A 24,051-nucleotide genomic window follows, 5' to 3' on the forward strand; every position below is an offset into this window, starting at 1 on the left:
GGTCATGATTCTGAACAGTTGGTATGAGCTCAAGTAATAGATGTTAAGGTTGTGTTACTTTTGACAGTAAACAGCTACACTTTCCACGATGTTTTACAAAGGTTAGTGTCTGGATTCGAGCCCAGTCTTAATTCGGCAGTAAGTTTCAATGAACTGTTCTCATCCGACCATCAGTTCTTTTATCAAAGCAGAGGGTGCTTGTAATTAAATTGTAGCTGCACACGGAAGCCCAGTGTGGGCTGTAATTTTCTTGTGGCAGTGAAACTCGGTAGGTATGCAAATCTGTTAATGTAAAACTGATTTAAGCTGAAAAAACTTAGTTTCAATTTTGGCCACCAGGTGCAAATATGGCGTTGTACATTATTTGTACGAACTTATGACCTCCACACTGTCATTTGGCAAACCATAACGTGAGTGAACGGTTTGACTATCCAGAATAGATACCATGCGGTATTAGTGAAACTGTTTTACGTAAATGGCAGTGATTTAGGTAGCATTGATAGAATACCGCCGACTGAAAGGTTGAGGGGACGCTCGATGTCACTAAATGGTTTGCCGGCCGGGGTGGCCGAGCAGTTCTAGGCGCTACAGTCTGGAACCGCGTGACCGCTACGGTCGCAGGTTCGAATCCTGCCACGGGCATGGATGTGTGTGATGTCCTTAGGTTAGTTAGGTTTAAGTAGTTCTAAGTTCTAGGGAACTGATGACCTCAGAAGTTAAGTCCCATAGTGCTCAGAGCCATTTGAACCACTAAATGGTTTGAACAAAATGATAATGCTTCCAGAATGAGATTTTCACTCTGCAGCGGAGTGTGCGCCGATACGAAACTTCGTGGCAGATTAAAACTGTGAGCCCGACCGAGACTCGAACTCGGGACCTTTGCCTTTCGCGGGCAAGTGCTCTACCAACTGAGCTAGCGAAGCACGATTCACGCCCGGTACTCACAGCTTTACTTCTGCCAGTACCTCGTCTCCTACCTTCCAAACTTTACAGAAGCTCTCCTGCGAACCTTGCAGAATTCTGGAAACATCTCCCAGGCTGTGGCTAAGCCATGTCTCCGCAATATCCTTTCTTTCAGGAGTGCTAGTTCTGCAAGGTTCGCAGGAGAGCTTCTGTAAAGTTTGGAAGGTAGGAGACGAGGTACTGGCAGAAGTAAAGCTGTGAGTACCGGGTGTGAGTCGTGCTTCGGTAGCTCAGTTGGTAGAGCACTTGCCCGCGAAAGGCAAAGGTCCCGAGTTCGAGTCTCGGTCGGGCACACAGTTTTAATCTGCCAGGAAGTTTCAAAATGATAATGAAATTCGAAAACACAGCTGAGAATGGCGTGGAACTTGGAAGAGGAAGGTGTGCTATCCCTGTGGAAGTTATTGACGAGGTGCTCCGGATATTGCTAGAGTTAGTACAGTGTCATGGGAATTGTCAATCTCATAGTTTTGCCATCTACATTACGATGCAGCAACTGAAACCTCACGATGCGCAGCAACGTTTGAATTTGCTCTTCGGTTTCTGGTGCGTATTGCAGTTGATAACATATTGCCGTGCAGTATGCTTTGGAGTGACGAGGCATATTTTACACTACAGGGAGCAGTGAAACTGCCGGATTTGAAGTGCTGGTAAATCGCGTGTTTTGCACGAAGAGCTCTTGCGCTCGCCGATGTGACTGCGTGGTGTGGATCCACAAGCACTTTCTAGTATGCCCGTTCTTCTATATAGAAAAGACACCCAGAGGTCCTGTCAGCGTACCGTGACGTCTGTGCGTTATCGAGACCTCCGAAGAGCGCATCTGTGTGGAAATCACTGTTTTCATTCAAGATGGGGCAATACCTCATGTCGATCGGCCTGTGAAAAATCTGCTTGATACAGCCTTTAAAAAATGGTTCAAATGGCTCTGAGCACTATAGGACTTAACAACTGAGGTCATCAGTCCCCTAGAACTTAGAACTACTTAAACGTAACTAACCTAAGGATATCACACACATCCATGCCCGAGGCAGGATTTGAACCTGCGACCGTAGCGGTCGCGCGGTTCCAGACTGAAGCGCCTAGAACCTCTCGGCCACTCCGGCCGACGATACAGCCTTCGATGAAGACATTATCTCGAGAGGTTTTCCAGGTGCATGGCCTGCAAGATCGCCTGACCTGAATCTATGTAACTTTTGGCTCTGGGGATATCATAAGAAACGCGTTTACCAGGGACATGTTCAGTCTTTGACTGATCTGAAGGCCAGTGTACAGGAACACGTTGCTCAGATTCCACATTGTTTTACAGATTCAGTATCTCGTCGACATCTTTGGTGCTCACATTGAACAAGTTGTGTAAGCGGCAGTTAGTAATAAAATCAACATTAGGCCTTTCTCATTTGTTTGGCCTTTAGTGCCCTGCTCCTAATCCAATACGTACGGAAACTTTTATACATATCTTTTTTGCATTCACAGCGCCAGATTTCCGCCCGATGGCCAAAATTGCAACTCATTTTTTTCCTGCGTAAATCGGTTCCCTATTCACTCATTAGTATATGTACCAAGTTCCACTGCCATACGATAATTATAGCCCACACTGGACCCCTGTGAGTACCTGCACTTTAATTACAACCACTCGGTACTTACACAGTTTTGACTCTATAGGTTTTGGACACTATGTGTTCGCAAGCATTGATCAAGAGTATTAAGTGGACACGAAGTCGGCCTAATTGACATTGAGTGAGACACTGAGTATAAAAAGTGAAGGATATTGCAAATTCCGAGGCTTGTCTGAGTAGTGAAAAGGGTAGTAAATTCTCAGACGGCAGAAAGCAAAGTAAGACCTACTTGTAAAATTCAGGAACTGTATATCAACACTAGATCTAGCAATGTTATTCGGCTCCAAAACTTACAGCTCTCATAACGACGTGCAATAAACATTTGGCCTTATATAGCACACATGGAGACGCGTAATCAGTCATTCTTTGCTTGCTCCGTCCCAAACATAAACACTAATATGTATTATAAATAAATAGTAATGTCCGTCAGGTACGTTGTGGTAATTCGTAGAATACGGTAGTGGAGGTAGACGCAAGTGAGACGTATCGAAAAAAAGATTACTTCTAGTCATTCCCTTCAACTCTAGAACGTAGTACTTGGTTCACAAGTACGAGAACTTCTGTCTTGGTTTGAACTTGCTGTAGACTAACCAGACCACAGTTCAACGCGCTGGTGGCGGCTAACTTAAATTACAAGAAGTAGAAGCAACGAAGTGGCTAGACCACAAATATCCCAAAAAACTACAAAAATTATAATTTATAAAAAAAAATTTTGCTACGATTTAACACCACATAATAACTATAAAATGTGAAACTGTTCATGTAACATTTTACGTGAAGAAGAATAGAACACACAAAAATGGAAAGCAAAAACCACTTATTTAAAAATTGACACATGCAGTCCATCTATTTCATGCAACATTTACATTCATGATAGGAGGGTGCACGGTGCCTGCGAGAGGGTACTTCCAATGAGTGAGCTGATACGGCACATATGCACTACTTCGTGAACAACGCATCATGTGACGTCGACTCTCGGCATAGCTGCTGGAAGGCTTCCCAAGGGCTGAACGTTCTACCAGCCGCCGATTTAATTCGGTGGAGTCCATTGTTACAACTCACGGTGCAGTGTATTATCCACAACGAATCCTTTAATTACTTTTTATAATCGGATTTATCCCTGTACACTGCGCCTGAACCGCACATGACTTACTTTAGTTACTTTCTCTGTCCACGTCTGTGTCACATAGCGTCTTGGCAGCACTTACCTGCATCGAGATACGCACGTCACCTACAGCATTATAATTCACACTACATCACTAGTTTTTATGTGGTCATCGTATTCCCAGATATGATTCAAACGTCAAACTTCTACAGTTATTAAGTCAGTCATGAACAGGTAGATGTCCCGCACGCCGTATCGAAATTTGAAAGCTATCAGAGGGAGAAGCAATTTGGGGACGGAAAATATTTGTATAAGAATGACTGTTCGGACATAAATAACTCCAGAGACGTACAACCAGCTCTCTCCACCTGAACTGGGCGCTGGACTGAACCTGCCTGGGCAAAGATCCTCATACAATGTCGCTGCTATCCATGTTACCAAGATAATCCTTTTGCGATTCTACTCCCACATGAATCAATTACATCAAATATATTCAAGGAAGTCCGTCCAGAAATGGCGCCCACAGCTTTTCATACCTCACGTAGTAATCACGAAACTTAGGTAAGAGAGTTTAGGGCATGTACAGAGCCATGCAGCAAACGTAACAGAACAGAAAATCGATACTAGCGGTAGGAAATCCACCTAGCAGTTTACAATCGTTACGTATAAAAGTGGATGTAGATGTGACGTCGACGCTTCTATAGATTCAAATTAAGCGTTCAGTGATAGTGAAAAGCAGCTGTACAATCGAATCCTAATGTATGTAAGAGGCGATGGAAATCATAAGTATTGGAAACGGCGTCAAAGCCGAAAGATGAACCTTTGTTGGTGCGTTTATTTTCCTCCATTGTGGTACCATTGTCCGAACTCAATGAGCACCTGCAGTTTTCCAACCCACTAGCTCCATGAAGACCTTTAGTGTGTGTGGCCGACCAGTATGACGCGACGCGACGCGACGCACAAACCTACTGACGGGTTTATCCTTCGTCAGGGTTTGATATATGAAATGCAGTATATGAAATGAGCATTGCTTGTACTTCTGTGGCGCGTATTAATTATGTGACATCTGTTCATTTGGTCTGCAGGGCATAACGAAAGTAGTGGACAATCCCTACGGATCAGATTTTTCATGTAAATTTTACACATAGTCAGAAGGAATCGAGATTCAAGTTGAAAATTAACAACGTAAAGTGATATTTAGGATCAACCGCACACAATTTGGATTCGTAAGTGCTGGATTTTCTATGGAAACTTGGAGCCTGACTACCAGCCGAGGGCGATGCCAGTAAGTAAGTTGGATTGTGGAAGGGCTGGAATGGTTGGTGTGACTCGCGTCACGACCCCAGTGCTTAGTTAATCCATCAGCCACGTGTAGGAACCGGGGCTGCATATGCACCATGCGAAGCTAGGACGTCGTTATTCCATCGTATGTGAAATTTATTCGCAGTTGTGAATACGAAAAAACAATCAGTTGTGTAAGGGAGTGACGACAATGAAAATTTGTGCCTGACCGAGAGTCGAACCCGGATTTTCCTGTTTTACGCAAGCGGTCGCCTTAACCACTTCGGCAGTCCATGCACGACCCACCGCCAGCCGCAAACGTCCATTAAGTTGCCATTCCTGGTGTCACAATCTGCACTCGCACACACATTACGTAATTCCCGCACTGGGAAGGACATTTTTAGTTGAAAGTCGCTGCCTGGTATCGGCGGATAAATGAGATATTGCAGTGCTTGTGTTGTTGAAAAGAAAGATGCAGTGTTGCTTCGTATATGCCTGCAAGTCCGAATGAACACTGCATGCGTCTTTCTTAACAGCACAGGCACTGCAGTATAGTTCTAGTCTGGCGTCCCTCCACTCAGACTCCAATTATGCCGTATTTTGCTAATTAATCATGTAGTATGTTGCCCAGGTAACGGTACCAGTTCGGTCGTACGCACGACTGGCATTACGTGGAAACCAAAACAAGATGCAAGCGACGTAGCTAAGGAAGTAGTGGGCTCGTCTTCGAGAAGAATGTAGTATAAACCGATATTCGAGCATCCAAATTTCTTGTTTCCGTTGTTTCTGGATTTCCGTAAATTATAGGGAATACTGCGATGTTTGCTACTACGACTGCCTTCTCTCTCTCTCCTTATCCAGTCTGAGCGAGGGATCCAGGTGCAATGACCGCCTCGTGGACGTTAATACATAATATTCCTTCTTCTCATCACCCCATGTTTCATAGACAAGCACCTCGAAATCTTTCCTACGGTGCCTAAATATTCTTCACTTCGTTTCGGTAATGTCTATATACTAACCAATAACGTGAGTATAAAAAATATCATATGACGACGAAGAAATAAATATCAAGTGAGTTGCTGTGATTTAACAATAATCTGTCTTCTGGGATCAGCCCCATCGAAAGTCAGATTCGCGTTTCTTCGCGTTATAATTTGCTGGACTACCTGCGTTATTCAGTATTCTCTTATCGTGTTCGCTTATGTGTCTGCAGTTCCAGATGTGCTCTGATCAGCCAGAAAATTATAACCACCGACCTACCATCGATACAAACCCGTCCGGGTGATAGCAGCGTCACGTGGCGAGGAACGACTGCTACTCAGACACACGCACAATGCATGTAGTACCAGTGAGCGTGCTGTCCGTGTGTAGGATAGGAAAGGCGCGCGATCTGAGTTTGGCCGAGGGTAGAGCGTGATGGCCTCGAGGCCCGGCACAAGCCTTTCGGAAACCGCACGACTTGTCGGGTGTTCGAGGACTGCTGCGGTGAGTGTCTTCAACATGTTGCGAAAACAAGGTGAAACCACGTTCTGACGTCGTGGAGCTGGGTGGCCACCCCTCACTACAGACGTCAGACGTCGTAGACCGGGCTGTCTGGTAAAATAAGACAGGCGGAGAACTGTGGCAGGAACTAAAATCAGACTTTAATGCTGAGAAGAGTACATGTGTGTCTGAAAAACACAGTGCACTGAACGCTCCTAACGATGGGTCTCAGAAGCCGACGACACTCGCGTGTGCGAATGTTAACACCACGACATCGGAAACTACGTCTGAAATAGGCACAGGACATTGGAGCAATGGGAGAGCGTTGCATGATCTGATGAATCTCGCTACCTCCTTCATCATGCCGATGGGAGGGTGCGAATCCGTCTTTTACTAGGGGGAACAGATGCTGTACTGTCGGACGGAGACAAGCTGGCGGCGACTCCACTATGCTTTGCGGAACATTCACGTGGGCATCCAAGGGTCCATAGGAGCTTGTACAAGGCAACATGACGGCCAAGGAGTATCGTACACTGGTTGCAGACCACGTCCACCTCTTCATGACCATCATGTTTCCCAACAGCTAGAACAATACGAGGTGAGACAATAAAGTAATGAGACTGATTTTGTTTGCAAGATGCGACAACACTGCAGGCTTGCGTAGGCACAATATCTTTGACCTTTGTCTATAAGCTGCTTCTAGTCCATGTGGCACATCGATGCAATTGCTCAGTCGTGAGTTGTGCTGTAATAAGTTAACACGTGTTTGTGTCTCTCGTCACGGAAATGGAACCGCATAATATTGCGCAACGGTATGCCATTTCTTTTCGCATTAAATTGGGTGAAAACGCGACGACAACTTACGGTAAGCTTCAGAAAGCTTTTGGAGAGGAGTTTATGTCAAGGGCTCAAGTTTTCTTTGGCATAAAATGTTTAAGAAAGGCAGAACAAATTTTGAAGATGAAGACCGCAGTGGACGACCATCAGCCTCACGGACGATTTGATCGAAGATTATCCAGGAAAATAAAATTTTAGAACGACTTCTTAAAAGAGTTTTTCGTGTCCGTGCCAACATTACTGATAGTTGGATTCTGCATCACGATAATGCGCCATCCCATACTGCTCTGTCAGTACAGCAATTTTAACCTCAAAACAAATTTCAGTATTACCACAGCCACCTTATTCACAAGATATCGCTCCGTGCGAATTTTTTCAATTTCCAGGAGTCAAAACAGCGGTTAAGGGACACCATTTTCAAACAACACAAGATGTCCAAAAAGCTGTGACGAGGGTCTTGGAGGATATTACAAAAGATGAGTTCCAGAAATGTGACCATCAATGGCAGATGCGCTGGAAAAAGTGTGTGCAATCAGGAGGGAAATACTTTGAAGGAGATAACAGTAAACTTGAATAAAACGGTAAGCAACAATTTATTTCACATCAGTCTCATTACTTTACTGTCGCACCTCGCATAATGCTCAATGTCACAAGACCAGGAGTGTGATGGAACGGTTCGAGGAACACAGCGACGAGTTTCAACAGATGTTCTGGCGCGTCAGCTCTCCAGATCTGAACTCAATCGAACACATAAGGGAGGTAATTGAACGTGCCGCCAGAGCTCATCGCCCCCTCCCACCTTCCCCAGGATTTACGGGAATTAGATGATTGATGTGTGCAAATGTAGTGCCAACTCCCTCCGGTGACCTACCAATTCCTCGTTGCTTTCATGCCACGACGCGTCGCCGCAAATGGAATACTAGCTACACTACTGGCCATTAAAATTGCTACACCACGAAGATGACGTGCTACAGACGCGAAATTTAACCGACAGGTGTGATATACAAATGATTAGCTTTTCAGAGCATTCACACAAGGTTGCCGCCTACAACGTGCTGACATGAAGAAAGTGTCCAAACGATGTCTCATACACAAACAACAGTTGACCGGCGTTGCCTGGTGAAACGTTGTTGTGATGCCTCGTGTAAGGAGGAGCAATGCGTACCATCACGTTTCTGACTTTGATAAAGGTCCGACTGTAGCCTATCGCGATTGCAGTTTATCGTATCGCGACATTGCTGCTCGCGTTGGTCGAGATCCAATGACTGTTAGCAGAATATGGAATCGGTGGGTTCAGGAGGGTAATACGGAACGCCTTGCTACATCCCGACGGCCTCGTATCACTAGCAGTCGAGATGACAGGCATCTTATCCGCATGGCTGTAGCGGATCGTGCAGCCACGTCTCGATCCCTGAGTCAACAGATGGGGACGTTTGCAAGATAACAACCATCTGCACGAACAGTTTGACGACGTCTGCAGCAGCATGCACTATCAGCTCAGAGACCATGGCTGCGGTTACCCTTGACGCTGCATCACAGACAGGAGCCCCTGCGATGGTGTACTCAACGACAAACCTGGGTGCACGAATTGCAAAACGTAATTTTTTCGGATCAATCCAGGTTTTGTTTACAGCATCATGATGGTTGCATCCGTGTTTGGTGACATCGCAGTGAATGCACATTGGAAGCGTGTATTCGTTATCGCCATGCTGTCGTATCACCCAGCGTGATGGTATGGGGTGCCATTGCTTACAAGTCTCGGACACCTCTTGTTTGCATTGACGGCACTTTGAACAGTGGACGTTACATTTCAGATGTGTTACGACCCGTGGCTCTACCCTTCAATCGATCCCTGCGAAACCCTACATTTCAGCAGGATAATGCACGACCGCATGTTGCAGGTCCTGTGCGGGCCTTTCTGGATACAGAAAATGTTCGACTGCTGCTCTGGCCAGCACATTCTCCTCATCTCTCACCAACTGAAAACGTCTGGTCAATGGTGGCCGAGCAACTGGCTCGTCACAATACGCTAGTCACTACTCTTGATGAACGGTGGTATCGTGTTGCAGCTGCATGGGCAGCTGTACCTGTACACGCCATCCAAGCTCTGTTTGACTCAATGCCCTGGCGTATCATGGCCGTTATACGGCCAGAGGTTGTTGTTGTGGGTACTGATTTCTCAGGATCTATGCACCCAAATTGCGTCAAAATGTAATTACATGTCAGCTCTAGTATAATATATTTGTCCAATGAATACGCGTTTATAATCTGCATTTCTTCTTGGTGTAGCAATTTTAATGGCCAGTAGTGTATTAGGTAGGTGGTTGTACTGTTCTGGCTGGTCGGTGTACCTTCTGCAGCCAATCCTAAAACAAGTCATATTGCTTCCATTCACGCAGTTGTCCACTAGACTGTTCTACGCTCCGCTTCGTTTGAAGTGTTAAGCGCAGATCTGAGGATTCCCAATTGTTTGTTGAAAACTTTACGTTAGCCATATGCCTTTCCTAGTCGGCTACGCAACACTGACTTTGCCAGTTTTTCAGATCGAAATCCTTTTTCCTTTGGTTAACGCATATTCACAGGATTACTGAATGACCGAAACCGTTTCTTTTTAAATAGATGAATGTACCTCGTTTTAGGTGCTGACCAATTGACATCCACCCTCGATTCCTTAAAGAACCGAACTCCCATGTACAAAACGTTGTATCTCCCGAACTGTGTCGTACAATGAAATAAATTTTCAGGTGCATTCATTGATGTATGTTGTACTGCCTGCAAGCGCTTCGAAAAGAGCTAATGGTAAAGAAGTAATTAATTGAAACGTCATGCCCGATGCTGCAGTTTTACAGCACAAACGGAGAAAATGCAGTAAGCGCTAAAGTTTCTTCCTTTCATGGCTTTGTGACGGGGGTATAAGCGACACTAAGTTTCGTAATGGTTTGAAATTACTTGTAAAATTCATTTCAAGTCGCTAAGTGCTCTCATTCTCAAAAAATGGACGAATGAAATCTGGGTAACATGCTCGCCATGAGTTACGCTGCCTTACGAGGTATACGCAGTTTCTAACTGTAATACCTCACTTATTGCGTAAAAGCTAAAACATAAGATTATAGCTCTTAAAGAATAGATTTAGACAGTATTTTAATTTTTTTAATTCAGTGAATAATAGTTTGAAATTTTAAAAATCAAATTTTGTTGCCGCTGTAAACCGTTCAATATGATACCTGCAGCTGAGGGAGTGTTGCGGGTTAGCCATTTAGTATGGACAACAGTTAAACGTATCTCCTGGCAGTCATAGCTTCTCTCCACCTTTTCACGTATGTCTCTATGTTTTTGCTAGACAAAAATATGATGCAATATGTACTTAAAACATTTTTGTTTAAAGATAAGTGATTTATGTTGTACCTGCCTTAGTGGTTTTTCCCCATAACAATCACATAACATGTCAACTCTACTTTGTGATGAAGCGTTTTGCTCTACGATTCTGTGGAAGCTGTTCTTGCTTGCTATTGTCAAAACGGCTTTGCGTGCACAGGAGTTTTCTATCACTTGTCGTACAGAATCGCTTGACATTTCACTTGAGACTAACGCACGCGCGTTTTCGCTGGCGACCAGTTTTCATCGGTTCAACGGTGGTGCAGGGAAAGTCGCTTCTATGCGAAAGCGACAGTGAAACAAAACTGCAACCTACAAAATAATTTGCAGTGCAGACACACATTTCTACTGGTTAGGGATTTAGTCAAACTCAGGACTAGAAGCAGATGTAAACAGTGCGGCGGTAGGAGAAGAAATGTGCGAGGAATGGGGATTGGTGAATGGCCACACTCCATACACAAACATTATAATTCCTGTGGACCGCCACAGCAGCCTGGAGCAACGGCTGGAAAAAGGCATATCTCGTGTTACCTGAGTCACCTTAATCAGAGTAAATGTCGATGAGCTTCATGTTTAATGCATACGTTGGAACAGAAATTCATACCCCATCAATTTCTTGACAATGTCTATACTAAATCATTGTTTCCATATACTGAGCTTTCGGATGTGTAATATTCTCCTCGTAACTGTTGTACCCTCTCGCTGAGGCATCAATATTTTTTCTTCACTTTCAGAGAGGGAGCTTAATCACGTACAACAGGTACTTGACTACACGAAGGATAACAGTTCTCGCTGCGGTTTGTAAAGGAAATACGAGGCGTGTTTTTTTTTTTTAAGTAAGTATCGTTTTGAAATTTAAAAAAGATGTGCGAAGATATCTTAATAATTTTATTTTTACATGAAAGCCTGTACCTTAATCTACTTTGCTACATAATTTCCGTCAATATTGAGGCACTTGTCATAACGTTGTACCAGTTTTTGAATACCCTACTCACAGAAGTCTGCCGTCTGACTTGTTAGCCACTGCATCACCACTGTTTTGACTTCGTCATCGTCTTGAAGACGCTGACCACCCAGGTGTTTCTTCAAGTGCAGGAACAGATGGTAGTCACTGGGCGCAAGATCGGGGCTGTACGCAGGATGACCTAGAGTTTCCCGTTGAAAAGATGTGATGAGAACTTTGGTCTGATTCGCCACATGCGGACGGGCATTGTCTTGTAGCAAAACGATGTCCTCGCTCAACTTCCATGGACTGCTCCTTTGATTCTGGTGTGACGTAGGCCACCCATGTTTCATCGCCCGTAACAGTTTGGCTTAAGGAATCATCACCGTCGTTGTGGTACCGCTCAAGGAAAGTGAATGCACTGTCTAAATGTTTGGTTTTGTGCACATCCGTCAACATTTTCGGTACCCAACGCGCGCAAATTTTCGGTAACTCAAGTGCTCGGTCACAATGCGATACAAAACACTACAAGAAACATTAGGAAAGTCATCCCGCAAGGAGGAAATCGTAAAGCGTCTGTTTTCTCTCACCTTATTGTCCACTTCCTGCACCAAACTTTCATTAACGACCGAAGGACGCCCACTCCGTTGTTCATCATGCAAATTTGTGCGGACATCTTTAAATGCTCTCACCCACTTTCTTACCATTCCAACACTCATAATGTTTTCTCCGAAACTGCACAGATCTCACGATGAATATCGATGGCTTTTAGGCCTTTATCACTAAGAAATCTTATAACAGCCCGTACTTCACAGTCGTCGGATCTCACCATTATCGGAGGCATCTTAAACACTCAGTACACAACGTAAACAAGGAAGAATCAGACTGTAATGGCGTCAGTGCGTAGATTAAGGTACAGGCTTTCATTTAAAAATAAAGTTGTTGAGATACCTTAGCACGTCTTTTTTTAAATTTCAAAACGGTACTTACTTAAAAAACACGCCTCGTACATAAATTCTTCGTACGACTCGTCAGTAAGGGAAGAAGTGCCAAAAGACCAATATACACTCTAAGACAAAATAAAAAATGACGTATCACGAAGGAATTATCCGAATGGGACGGAAATCGGTAGATGTGATGTGCCCTTAGGAACAAACAAATGATTAAAATTTCAGAAAAAATGGATCATTTTTCCTAGAGAAAGAGCTTCATAAATTGAGTAAGTCAATAAAGCGTTGTCCGTCTTTGGCCCCTATGCAGGCTGTATTTCGCGTTGGCGTTGATTCATAGAGTTGCTGGATATGCTCCTGAGGGGCAACGTGTCGAATTCCGTCCGATTAGCGCGTTAGATCGTCAAAATCAGGAGCTTCTTGAAGAGCCTACCCCACAATGATCCAAACATTCTCAGCTGGGAAGCGAGCCGGCGATCTTGCTGGCCAAGGGAGGCTTTGGCGAGCACGAAGACTGGCGGTAGAAACACTCGCCGTGTGGGGGCGGGCAATATCTTCCTGAAATGTAAGCCCAGGATGGTTGGCCCTGAACTGCAACAGAACGGGGCGTAGAATATCGTCACATACCGCTGTGCTGTAAGAATGCCGCGGCTGACAACCAAACAGGCCCCGTTATGACATGAAATGGCGCCCCAGACCATTACCCCCGGTTGTCTGTCTGTAGAGCGACAGAGGTTGGTACCCCATTGCTGTCTGTGGCGTGCTCACTGGCCATTAGGGCTGAATTCGAAGCGGGACTCATCAATGAAGACAAATATATTCCAGTGAATGAGATTCCACGCGAAACACGTGTCTGGAGGTGTCCTGGACAGCGATGTGATACCAGCCTTATTTATGGATACGGCCCGACAACCTGGAGTGCTGGTCTGGGGTGCCACGCCATTCATTACATTTCATAGTGGGATCCGTTTGGTTGTCATCAGCAGAACCCTTACAGCACAACAGTATGTCGACGACATTCTTAGTCCTGTTGTGTCGCCCTCCATTGTATAACGCCCTTGGCTTAAATTTAGCAACACAATGCCCGCCCCGCACACGGAGAGACATTCTGCTGCTTGTCTTCATGCTTGCCATACTCTGCCTTGGGCTGCAGTGTCACTGGATCTCTCCGCAATTGAGAACGTTTGTGAACCACTATGGGCAAGGCCTTCGAACAACGTCGGGATTTTGACGATCTAATGCGCTAATAGGAACAGAAACTGGCGCCTTATCGCTCAGGAGCATACCTGGCAACTCTGCTACCCAATACGAAGCTCAATAACTGCTGACATAAGGGCCAGAGGTGGACCAACGTGTTACTGACTTGCTCAATTTGTGCAGCCCTTTCTTTTGGAAGAATCGTTCAGTTTTTTTGAAATTGTAATAATTTGTTTTTGTGTAGTCACATGTATAAGACGTCTACCGATTTCTGTCACACTCGCATGATTCCATCGCGGTGCGTCCTTCTTTCTTTGTGTTAAAGCATAGATCTACGAAGATTCTTTTTAATCCATCAAACCTTTTTGAAGTATAGTTTAATGAGCACACTATATTTCGGCCTTTTTCACAGAAAAGTAAAATTTGAAGAGTTGCCTTAAATGATTGTTCGAAAAGCTGATTTGACACATCACGAAATTTTGTACCAACAATGTCTGTTTAGCGAAGATATTTGAAGTTATTTAATTTACAGTTCATTAGCTTTCACTTCATAAGCGCAAAAGACAGTGGAAAGTAATTTTTCTTGTTGTAAATTTTGTATTTGACGCACAGTTTAAAAATACACGCTCAGCAGTCACTCCCGAGATCTAGCAGCATCTCCACCGACGCCAGTCTCTCTGTGCACTATCAAGATGGTGTGTGCACATCAGTTTTCGTCCAGAATTAACAATGGTTCGACTCACTGGGCAGAATTAGCCAAAGATCTTGGTACTACACTCTGGTACAGAAGTTTTCCTTAAGTGTTTTAACAGAGTATCACTGTGGGAGAGGTGCTGCTTTCACATCCGTATGATCGAGGTGGCCTCTGTCTGGTGGAGGGGGGTGCAGCTGCAGGAACACAAGACCAGCAAGGAGCTCATGCGTGCAGAAATGTGGAGGGTGGCCAGGGAGCGCTGTGCGGCAGGCAAGCAAAGGGGACAGAAGAGAAGAGAAGAGAAGAGAGGAGGAGAGAGCAGAGGAGGTATCAGGCAGGCGTCCAGGCACCAGCAGGTGCAGCTGCCGTACCACTTTGACCCTCCAGTCGCATGCCCTGTTGCGCGGCAGGAGCAGCTCGTCTGTCGACATGTCGGCTGAAACAAGACAACATGGCGCTGCTCACAGTCTGCCAGCATGGCCGCTCAGCTCTGTGCGTGTCGTGTCGTGTGCCGCTCGTGCCTTGTGTTGTGTGTGTGTGTGAGTGTGTGTGTGTGTGTGTGTGTGACTGTGAGTGTGCAGTAGAGAGGGTGCACCGCGAGGGCACGCCCAACCCACAACTGTCCCAGTTGTCATGTGGCGACTACCCTGTGTGAGTGTGTGTCAGAGAGAGAGAGAGAGAGAGAGAGAGAGAGAGAGAGAGAGGCCGATGGATTCCCACCATCTGACCTAACTTTACACATGTCAGGGTTGCGACGTATCCCTGAGAGAAAATCCTCCAATGACACAGCATAGTTGCAGTGGTGAGAACGTTGGAATTATGTGGAGGTTATTGGCCCGTTACAGTCAACAATACACACGATGTAACAAAAATATACCTAGGAACAAAGAGGAGCGGCAGTAGGAATCGATGATATACAGTGATATGCACTTGATGCACAGTATCGGTGCATGGAATCAACAGATATATTGTTATTTCTTCGATATACATTGTCTTATCAAAAATATACAGATACCTATTAGTGGACATTAAGAAAGGGGTGTCGATCCTTCGCCTTTGCGATGGCTTGATGTCTGCTGGGTACGCTTTCAATGAGAAATCTGAATGTCTGTGGAAGAATGGTAGCGCATTCTTCCCCAAAATCTGAATCCCGACAAAATAGTGATGTGCGATGATGGGGCCTGGAGAGAAGGTAACATTCTGACTCTTTCCAAACGTGCTTCAGCGGGTTCATGTCCGGACTCTGTGACGACTAATCCGTTTCAGCAATGTTATCGTCCACAAACCAAGGCCTCACAGATGTGCTGATACAAACAATCAACATCTCTGAACTATATTTTACTGTATCCAATAAACACTCCTGTAAACATGTGTTCATGTTCTTCCACATTGTTTCCTCAAGCGCAATGAAAGGACACCATGGCAACGACGAAGAACACCCCAGCATTGTACTTCGCTGTTGACACTACACACGATGGCGGATAGGGTACTTCAGGCATTCGCCAAACCCAACCCCTTCCATCGGACAGCCAAAAGCTTTCGCGTGATTCATCTCTCAAAATCACTCGTTTCCAGTCATCCACTGTCCAGTGGCGTCAAGGTGTCGCTTAGCATAGGCTGCAGAAGCTGTAGACTACTGTAACCCATTCTTTTTAACTCTCTACGCTGGAGCGCTGGTGGCACATTGGAACTCAATTTCGCAGATTTTATACGATTTTTTACAACCACTCTTCGTAATTCTCGACGGTGTCTTTCTGTCAGTACATGAGATCTGTCTAGTCTTGGTTTCTCTGTGGTTCTACTTTCGGTTTTCTGATCCACATCTTCATCACCAAAAATAGACCTGGGCAGCTTTCGAAGGGCTAAAATGTTCCTGGTGGATCTGTTACTCTGGTGACATCCAATGACTAATCCACGTTCGAAGTCAATGAGGTGGTCTTACTAAGCTTCTCTATTGACAACGTAATGCTCGCTGTCTCCTTTTATACTGGCGGGTTCGTCTTTCGTGGCATGTAATGCCGAATTCCGCGTTCACAAAGGCTTTCGGATACTTCTGATCATGTGGTGTATTTGATTCATCAATGATTTTTTTTATCCCATGCAAGGACTGGACGCACATACTTCCATATTTGTTTACTTGTGTTAGATCAGTTTTGTCACAATTGGGTGCACGACACATGGCGCACAGAAATTTGTACGCTTCGTAAAGTGGTAGATATTCATCACTTCAACCGACGAAACCAGTGACCAAATTCCCGTATGTCAAACCGAAAAGAAAGTAAGACAAGCACTCAGAAGTGTACATTCCTTCTGTACGTTGGAACTACTTACAACTGCTGCTTACTCAGTTACCATTGCTTAGAAGTACACACTGTGTTGAAATGGTTGAGCGAGCACCTTTTCGTTAAGGTTTTACTTGTAAGTAACTGGGTTTGAAACGTTGAGTAGTTACGTCGTATTCGTCGTAAGCTTTACAATGTTTCCTTCCACGTCATATGCTATGTGGTTGGATCCAACTTTTAGCGAACATGTGAAGGTCAAATTGACAAGCTCAATCGTGTACAGCCATTAGCGATTATAACAGAATCAGTTCATACGAAATTTATGCGTCATTCGTAAAAACGATGAACGACTTACAAATTATTATTCTGTGAACTATCTGCTGTATGATTTGTAAAACGAAACTAATGTACGATAAAAACTTCGTCAGTACGTAACCGAGACTAGCAATGAGAAAACATGATAGAATTGAAAGAACTAAGAACAAAATGCGTGTCAAAAATACACTTCAATTCATGTGCATGAGCTGTGTGTGGAGAAATAAGATTATTAATAATACATCACCGTATAACGAAATGGTACGGCAGCTCGAGATATTTGCTTACAGCTAGCTGCTCGGTAATATCTTAACCCTCCTGTATCTCACTGCGAAACTTTCCGACAGAATTTCATGCACTAATTTGGGAACGCCTGATATTCCGTGGTACGGCTTTAAGCACGACAACGATGTATGCGGCCATTCGGCGTCCCATCAATAATGTTTCGGTCGACTCCGTAACGAATGGCGCATTCAGACTTCATGACAGCGCTCTTATAATACAGGCAGTACTGATGGATTGTTTCCGAAGTAATAGTTTCTACATATTTCAGTACACCTCAGCACTGCACTTGCAAAGTTACATCATTGTGCCACTCATAGTTCAGGAGAAATGACGTCATAAACTCTGAGATGTGTGAAAGACTAACTTTTGCTTAAAATTGAGAGCAAATTAAACGGAATGTATTCATCCAGTCTTTGATAACGAGACCATTCAGACAAATCGTAAAGTGCTCGAACCATTCCTAAACTTTTCCTGGATAACGTCAAATATTTCACACATTGAGTCTCTTGTAAAGTAGTAGGAAGTTTAAAGCTATGTTATCAATGGAAGTTCGATTCCTTACTGAATCAGAACCTAAATGCCTGAGATTTAATTCTGATTTGACACATAATACCAATAACGCTTGCAAGATATTTCCTGTGATCACATGTTGCACGGGATGTTATTGACACGTCCTGTGGTATGGAATGTGACTAATTGTCGTAGTATAATAACGAATCACTTGAAAATGGTAGTGTAACCGAAATTGCAATCACCTCCAAAAGGGAAATAAAACAACACTCAAATGAAAGTGCCTGGAGCTGGAATGGGCATTCATTGACCACCCAAGGTCACATCCTAATTCCTCTGCTCTGCTTCCACTTTTAAGTACTTGCCTCGTAGCAAAAGTGGACTAAGAGTGCCCAAGAACATATGACGCTACAAATTACACCGGTGGAAAAAACCGCGACACCAAAAAGTAATTAATGTAGAGTAATGAAATTTCGGGAATACATTTGTCTAGGTAATATATTGAAGTGTTCAACATTATAAGATCACAGGTTAACGCAGGCGCGAGATAAGTCACTGCAAATGTGAAATGCTTGCACGTTAATAACGGGTTTAACCGCCAGAATGTTGAATGCAAGCGTGTAAACGTGCATGCTCTTTTTGTTGCACAGGCGCCGTATGTTAGTCTGTGGGATGGAGTTACATCTTTGTTGACCTTGGTCGGTCAAAACAGAGTCGGTTAATACTGTTTGTGGATGACGCTGGAGTTATCGCCCGTGATGTCCCATATATGCTCGACTGGAGACAGATCTGATGATCGAGGAGGTCAAGGCAACATGTCGACTCTGTGCAGAGCATACTGCGATACAACAGCAGTGACCGTTATCCTGTTGGAAAACAGCTCCTGGAATCCTGTTCACGAACGAGAGCCTAACAGGTCGAATTACCATACTGACGTACAGATTTGCAGTTAGAGTGCATGGGATAATCACAAGGGTGCTCCTGCTGTCATAGGAGATCTGGCGCCAGACCACAGCTCAGGGTGTAGGTCCAGTGTGTCTAGCACACAGACAGGATGGTTGCAGGCCTTAGCTGGTCTGCTTCTAACCAACACACGGCCGTCACTGGCATCGAGGCAGAACCAGCTTTCATCAGAGAACACAACAGACCTCTCCCCGTGTCCTCCACAGAGCTCTCACTTGACATCACACAAGTTACAAATGGCGGTGGTCCGGTGTCAGTGCACGCTATAGAGTGTCTGGCTCGGAGCTGTCCTTGAAGTAACCGATTAGTAACAGTTCGTCGTGTCACTGGTGGCAGCTGCCGCTCAAACTGCTGCAACAGACGCAGCACGATGCGCCACAGCCATTGGCCTCTACGTAATGCCACGTCGTCGTCCGGAGCCCGGTCTTCTTGCAACCGTACATTCATTTTTGTGCCTACCGCTGCCAATAATCATGTACGGTGCCTCCATTCCTGTCAAGTCTTTCAGCAGTATCGCAGAAGGAGCATCCAGCTCCTCGTAGCCTTACTGGACGCCCGGCCGGTGTGGCCGTGCGGTTAAAGGCGCTTCAGTCTGGAACCGCGTGACCGCTACGGTCGCAGGTTCGAATCCTGCCTCGGGCATGGGTGTGTGTGATGTCGTTAGGTTTAAGTAGTTCTAAGTTCTAGGGGACTTATGACCACAGATGTTGAGTCCCATAGTGCTCAGAGCCGTTTGAACCTTACTGGACGACCTGTTCAAACCAGTGAGGTGTTGATAAAGGCGTCTTTGTCGCGTTAAAGACATTCTGACTGACATCAACTCACCACGTCCAGTCTCAACGTTAACTAACGTTCATGTCCGTTACAATTTGTAGCTAATGAAAACCTGATTTGTATCCTCATAGTCATACTACTAGCGCCGCTATTATGTGAGTGACGCGAAGATTGAATAGACAGCGTCTTTCAGATGTAGAAACATGTCTGCAAACTTTCCTTTATGTCGCACAACTCCGTCTCGATTTTGCAATTTTTTCCCCTCTGTATATTTCTCAACAACGCTAAGGCTCTGGATCCCAAAGGTTCAGGATTAGACATGTGGCATGCGAAAATATTTTAATTTTCATGTAATTTATTCGAAATTTCACAAAAATGTTTAGTGTAGGCAATAATGTGAGATAGTTTACATTCACAGCCCCTCATTTCCCTTTCCCCGTCCCCTTTCCGAGATTTCCTGCCCTGAAGTCTCTGCCGCAAAGGGCATATTTTCAAGCTCCCTTCTGACAAGTACGTAGTTTCGTTGTTCATTACGATGTTTACTGATGCAGGTTTGGACCTGGGTGGTTAGGGGTTTTTAATCTATGGCCTTAGGGGCAGAGAACTAGGGAGTGGGAGTTCGGCGGGTAGGGACCTGGTGGGCTGTGTTAGAGTCACTCGCACAGTTCCCTACAGCAAACGTTGTAGTGAAATTTCGATTAAATTACATGAAAATCAAAATATTTTCACATCCTGGGGTCGAGCCCTGGCCTTTCGGGTTTGAGAACTTCATTGGTGTTGTTAAATAATGTGTTCTGTCAGACGCCTTTGAACAGTCTTAGCTGACTTATGGTATTAGATCGCATAACACTTATTGTGACAGGGGAGGGCAATTGCTTAAAAGTGAAAGTACATGATAATAATTGGGATGTGAACTTGTGGAGGGGTGCATGTTGAATACCGTCCTACTATAAGTGTTATTGCTTAGAGAAACTGAGTGCAGAAACCCATGTCCGGAAAGGCCATCAGACATCGCTACAGGGAGACCTTGTTACATAGGCCAAGGCCTGTATCTAGGCCTCTTCAGCAGGACACGCCACAGGCTGAACGCCTCGCAATGTGCCTGACAGTAACCAGGAGGTTATGTGGTGTTGAATAAGTCCCCACTTGTAACAACGGAAATGCAGGGACCACAAAGAACAATGACCGCAGAGGCTTCAGGCTTGCAACTCACGTTTCCTGCCAAGATGATAGCTTACCTACAGGTGATGGTCACTGTAATTTGGACGGCCTGACGTTTCTGGACATGGGTTTCTATCACCAGTCTGCTCCTCACCATACCTTCCACAAACGCGCCAAGTTTCTCAGTCTACTTTGTTGCACGTTACGTATATGAATAATGAAGTGCATTACGTCTAAACCTCCAGCAGACTGTTCGCTGTACACACTATCTAATCAAAAGTATTCGGACACCAGTTAGTAGACAGTAATATGTTGTGTGTCCTAACTCTGCCTTTATGATGGCTTTAACTCTGCTGGAGAAACTTTCTGTGAGGTGTCTGAACATCTTTGGAGGAATGGCAGCCCATTTCTACTCAAGAACCGAAAACAAGAGGGGCTAGTGATGTTGGACACTGGATGCTGAGCGAAGTCTAGCTCATCTCGAAGAAGGGGTAAATAAGCTGAAGATAAGAACTGAAGTTTGTATTAGGTAGGACACTGGACTACGGTAGTCCGGGCTGCTACGTTAGCTATAATGCTGTGGTGATTTAATGGATAGCATACCTGCCTAGTAAACAATGAAACCTGGGTTCAAGTCCCGGCCATGGCACAAATTTTAATTCATGTCTTCAGCCTCCATCATTATTGTAAACAGAGATGAGATTTAAATGTCTCGAGGAAAATTTAATTATAACATCCCAAAGATGCTCAGTTGGATTCAGATCAAGACTCTGGGGAGGTCATTCCACTTCTGGAATGATATTGTCCACAGACAGTTGCCTCACAGATGCTGCCTTATGACAAGGTACGTTGCGATGCTGATTCAATCAGTCATTATTTTCTAACTGTTTCACAACTGTACGGAGTACACAACACTGCAAAATGCGTTCATATCCTTCTGCATTTAGTGTTACATTAAACTCAATAAGCGAACTCCACTCTAATTACAAAAAACACCCCCATATCCTACCAGCACCGCCTCCTTACTTCACAAATGGCACTAGACGTGATGGCAGGGAAAGTTTCCACGCATTCGCCAAACCCAAACCGTTCAATCGATATGCTGCGGGGGTACAGCGTGTTTCAATTTCCAGTCACACTCTGTCCTCTGTCGTCGCTCTTTACATCAAATCAAGCGTCAATCAGCACTGGCCGCAGAGATGTGTGGCTTATGAGGAAATTCTCGGCCAGTCTACCACATTATTTTTAGCTCCATACGCACAAGAGTTGTGCTGGCTGAATCGCTACTAGCACTTTGTTGGTGATGAGTGATTCCATCCAGTGATTGTATTCTATTTTTTACAACTGTCTTCCGCAATGCTTAGCGGTCATTGTCTCAGCACATGAGGTCCACCTGGAGGCCAGAGTAATAATTTGGAGATTATGGTTATTTGGATCAGGAAGACAATGCCACCTGTCACAAGGACCCAGAGTCGAGAACTGAACCCAATGGAGCAAATTTTTAATGAGTTACAATGTTACCTTGTCTCCAGACTCCACCATCCCACATCAGTACGCCGTCTGTTGTCTCATTTTGGGGAAGAATGGGCTGCCATTCCTCCACAGACATTCACATGTGTCACTGAAAATGTCCCCAGCAGAGTGCAAATCGTCATAAAGCCGAAGGGTGGACACGCAACATATTTATATCCACTAATAGATGTCGGCATACTTTCGATCAAATGGTGTATGTACAAACGAAGAAAAAATTATTATAATTAAATGTTTCCCTGAGACATTTAAGTCTCTTTTTATTATCTACGATAATGATCGAAGCAGACGAAATGCATTAAAATTTGTGCTGCAGCCAGGACTCGAACTCGGGTCTTCTTTCTTGCTAGTCAGAAATGCTAACCATTACACGACCGCAGTACGATGGTCAACATTGCTGCACGAACTACCTAAGCTTAGTGCCCTCTCCAACACAAACTTCAATTCATTTTTCCCTTACATATTGTCACTACTGTCAGGGCTCTCCGATATTGGCAAGCACCTCAGCATTGGACGTAATGGGACATCCTTGTACCATTGGTGATCTTATAGGTCTTATAATTAAATGTTTCCCGGCCGTAGCAAAAATTTTAATTCATTTCGTCTGCTTCGATCATTATCGTAGATAAAAAATTATTAATGTAACAAATTTCTGAATTATAAAAATGGCCTGTTGTGAGCGTTCCACTCGGACGCCACTTCGACTTACTGCATGTCCTTAAGTAACAAAAACGTACAAACTACAAATATTAGAAGAAAACTCGTACGATAAATTTTGGGTCCAACCAGAAGCAAAGCAACTCCGAAATCGAGAAGGAAGGATGGAATCGATCACAACATAGAAAAAATAAGACTAACCTTACGGAACGAAGACTGATGTTTTTCGAACAGTTACACACGATGAATGACAAGAAGCTAAAAATAGGGATTTTTACGTATATCTGCAAAACGAAATTAACAACACATTAGACCTAAAAAGTTGGAAAAAGAAATTTGAAACATTCAAGATAAAAACAAAAAAAGCAGCAAAAATAGATATTTTCGAAAGGGAAGTGTTAATTTTATAAGGATACTGAAATCGTCACGTGACCCCTAGCTGGCCAATTGATTACATGGATGAAACACATGTCAAATTCTTTTCACTTTTTGTGTCCTTTTTTCCCATCTCAAGTACTCAATGTGGGCGACTGTGAAATGCTTGGTCGACAACAGCCAAATCCTAGGCAACTGGGTATGGGAGCAAAGCGGGTTTCTACTTAGGAATATTTGAGATTTTTCCGAAATCAAAAGAAGAGTCTCTAAAATCGTAGTCGGAAATGAACTACGCATACAGTTTGCTTCTGGGATAATATTGTAGCACACAAAAACGTGGTGTGTGTGTGTGTGTGTGTGTGTGTGTATGAGCGAGTTATAGGGTGGGCGGTTGAATATTACCAAACTCGTCTCACACATTTGAGACGACAATGTATCAATTGTACATCGTGTTGGCAATAATAAGTAGCAGATGATGTATGGTCCTTCCCGCGCGATGTAGTGTCTACATGGGGTACCGCCACATTATTTACATCTGTGGATTCCTCACCATTTCTCTGTCATTCAAGTCGTTTAATGGCGAAAACGGTGTAGGATATAATCGAAAGCTGAATCTTTTTTTTACATATTCGACGCGACAGGTTCAGTAAACACATGTTGTACAACAAATGCGTCACGACAGATGCTCGCGGTACGCAAATGTCTTTTACTTTTAGTATATAGGATAACTCATGAAGAGATATACAAAGGAACTGGGGA

This window comes from Schistocerca serialis, chromosome 7 (genome assembly GCF_023864345.2).
Source record: "Schistocerca serialis cubense isolate TAMUIC-IGC-003099 chromosome 7, iqSchSeri2.2, whole genome shotgun sequence".
NCBI classification, from domain to species: domain Eukaryota; kingdom Metazoa; phylum Arthropoda; class Insecta; order Orthoptera; family Acrididae; genus Schistocerca; species Schistocerca serialis.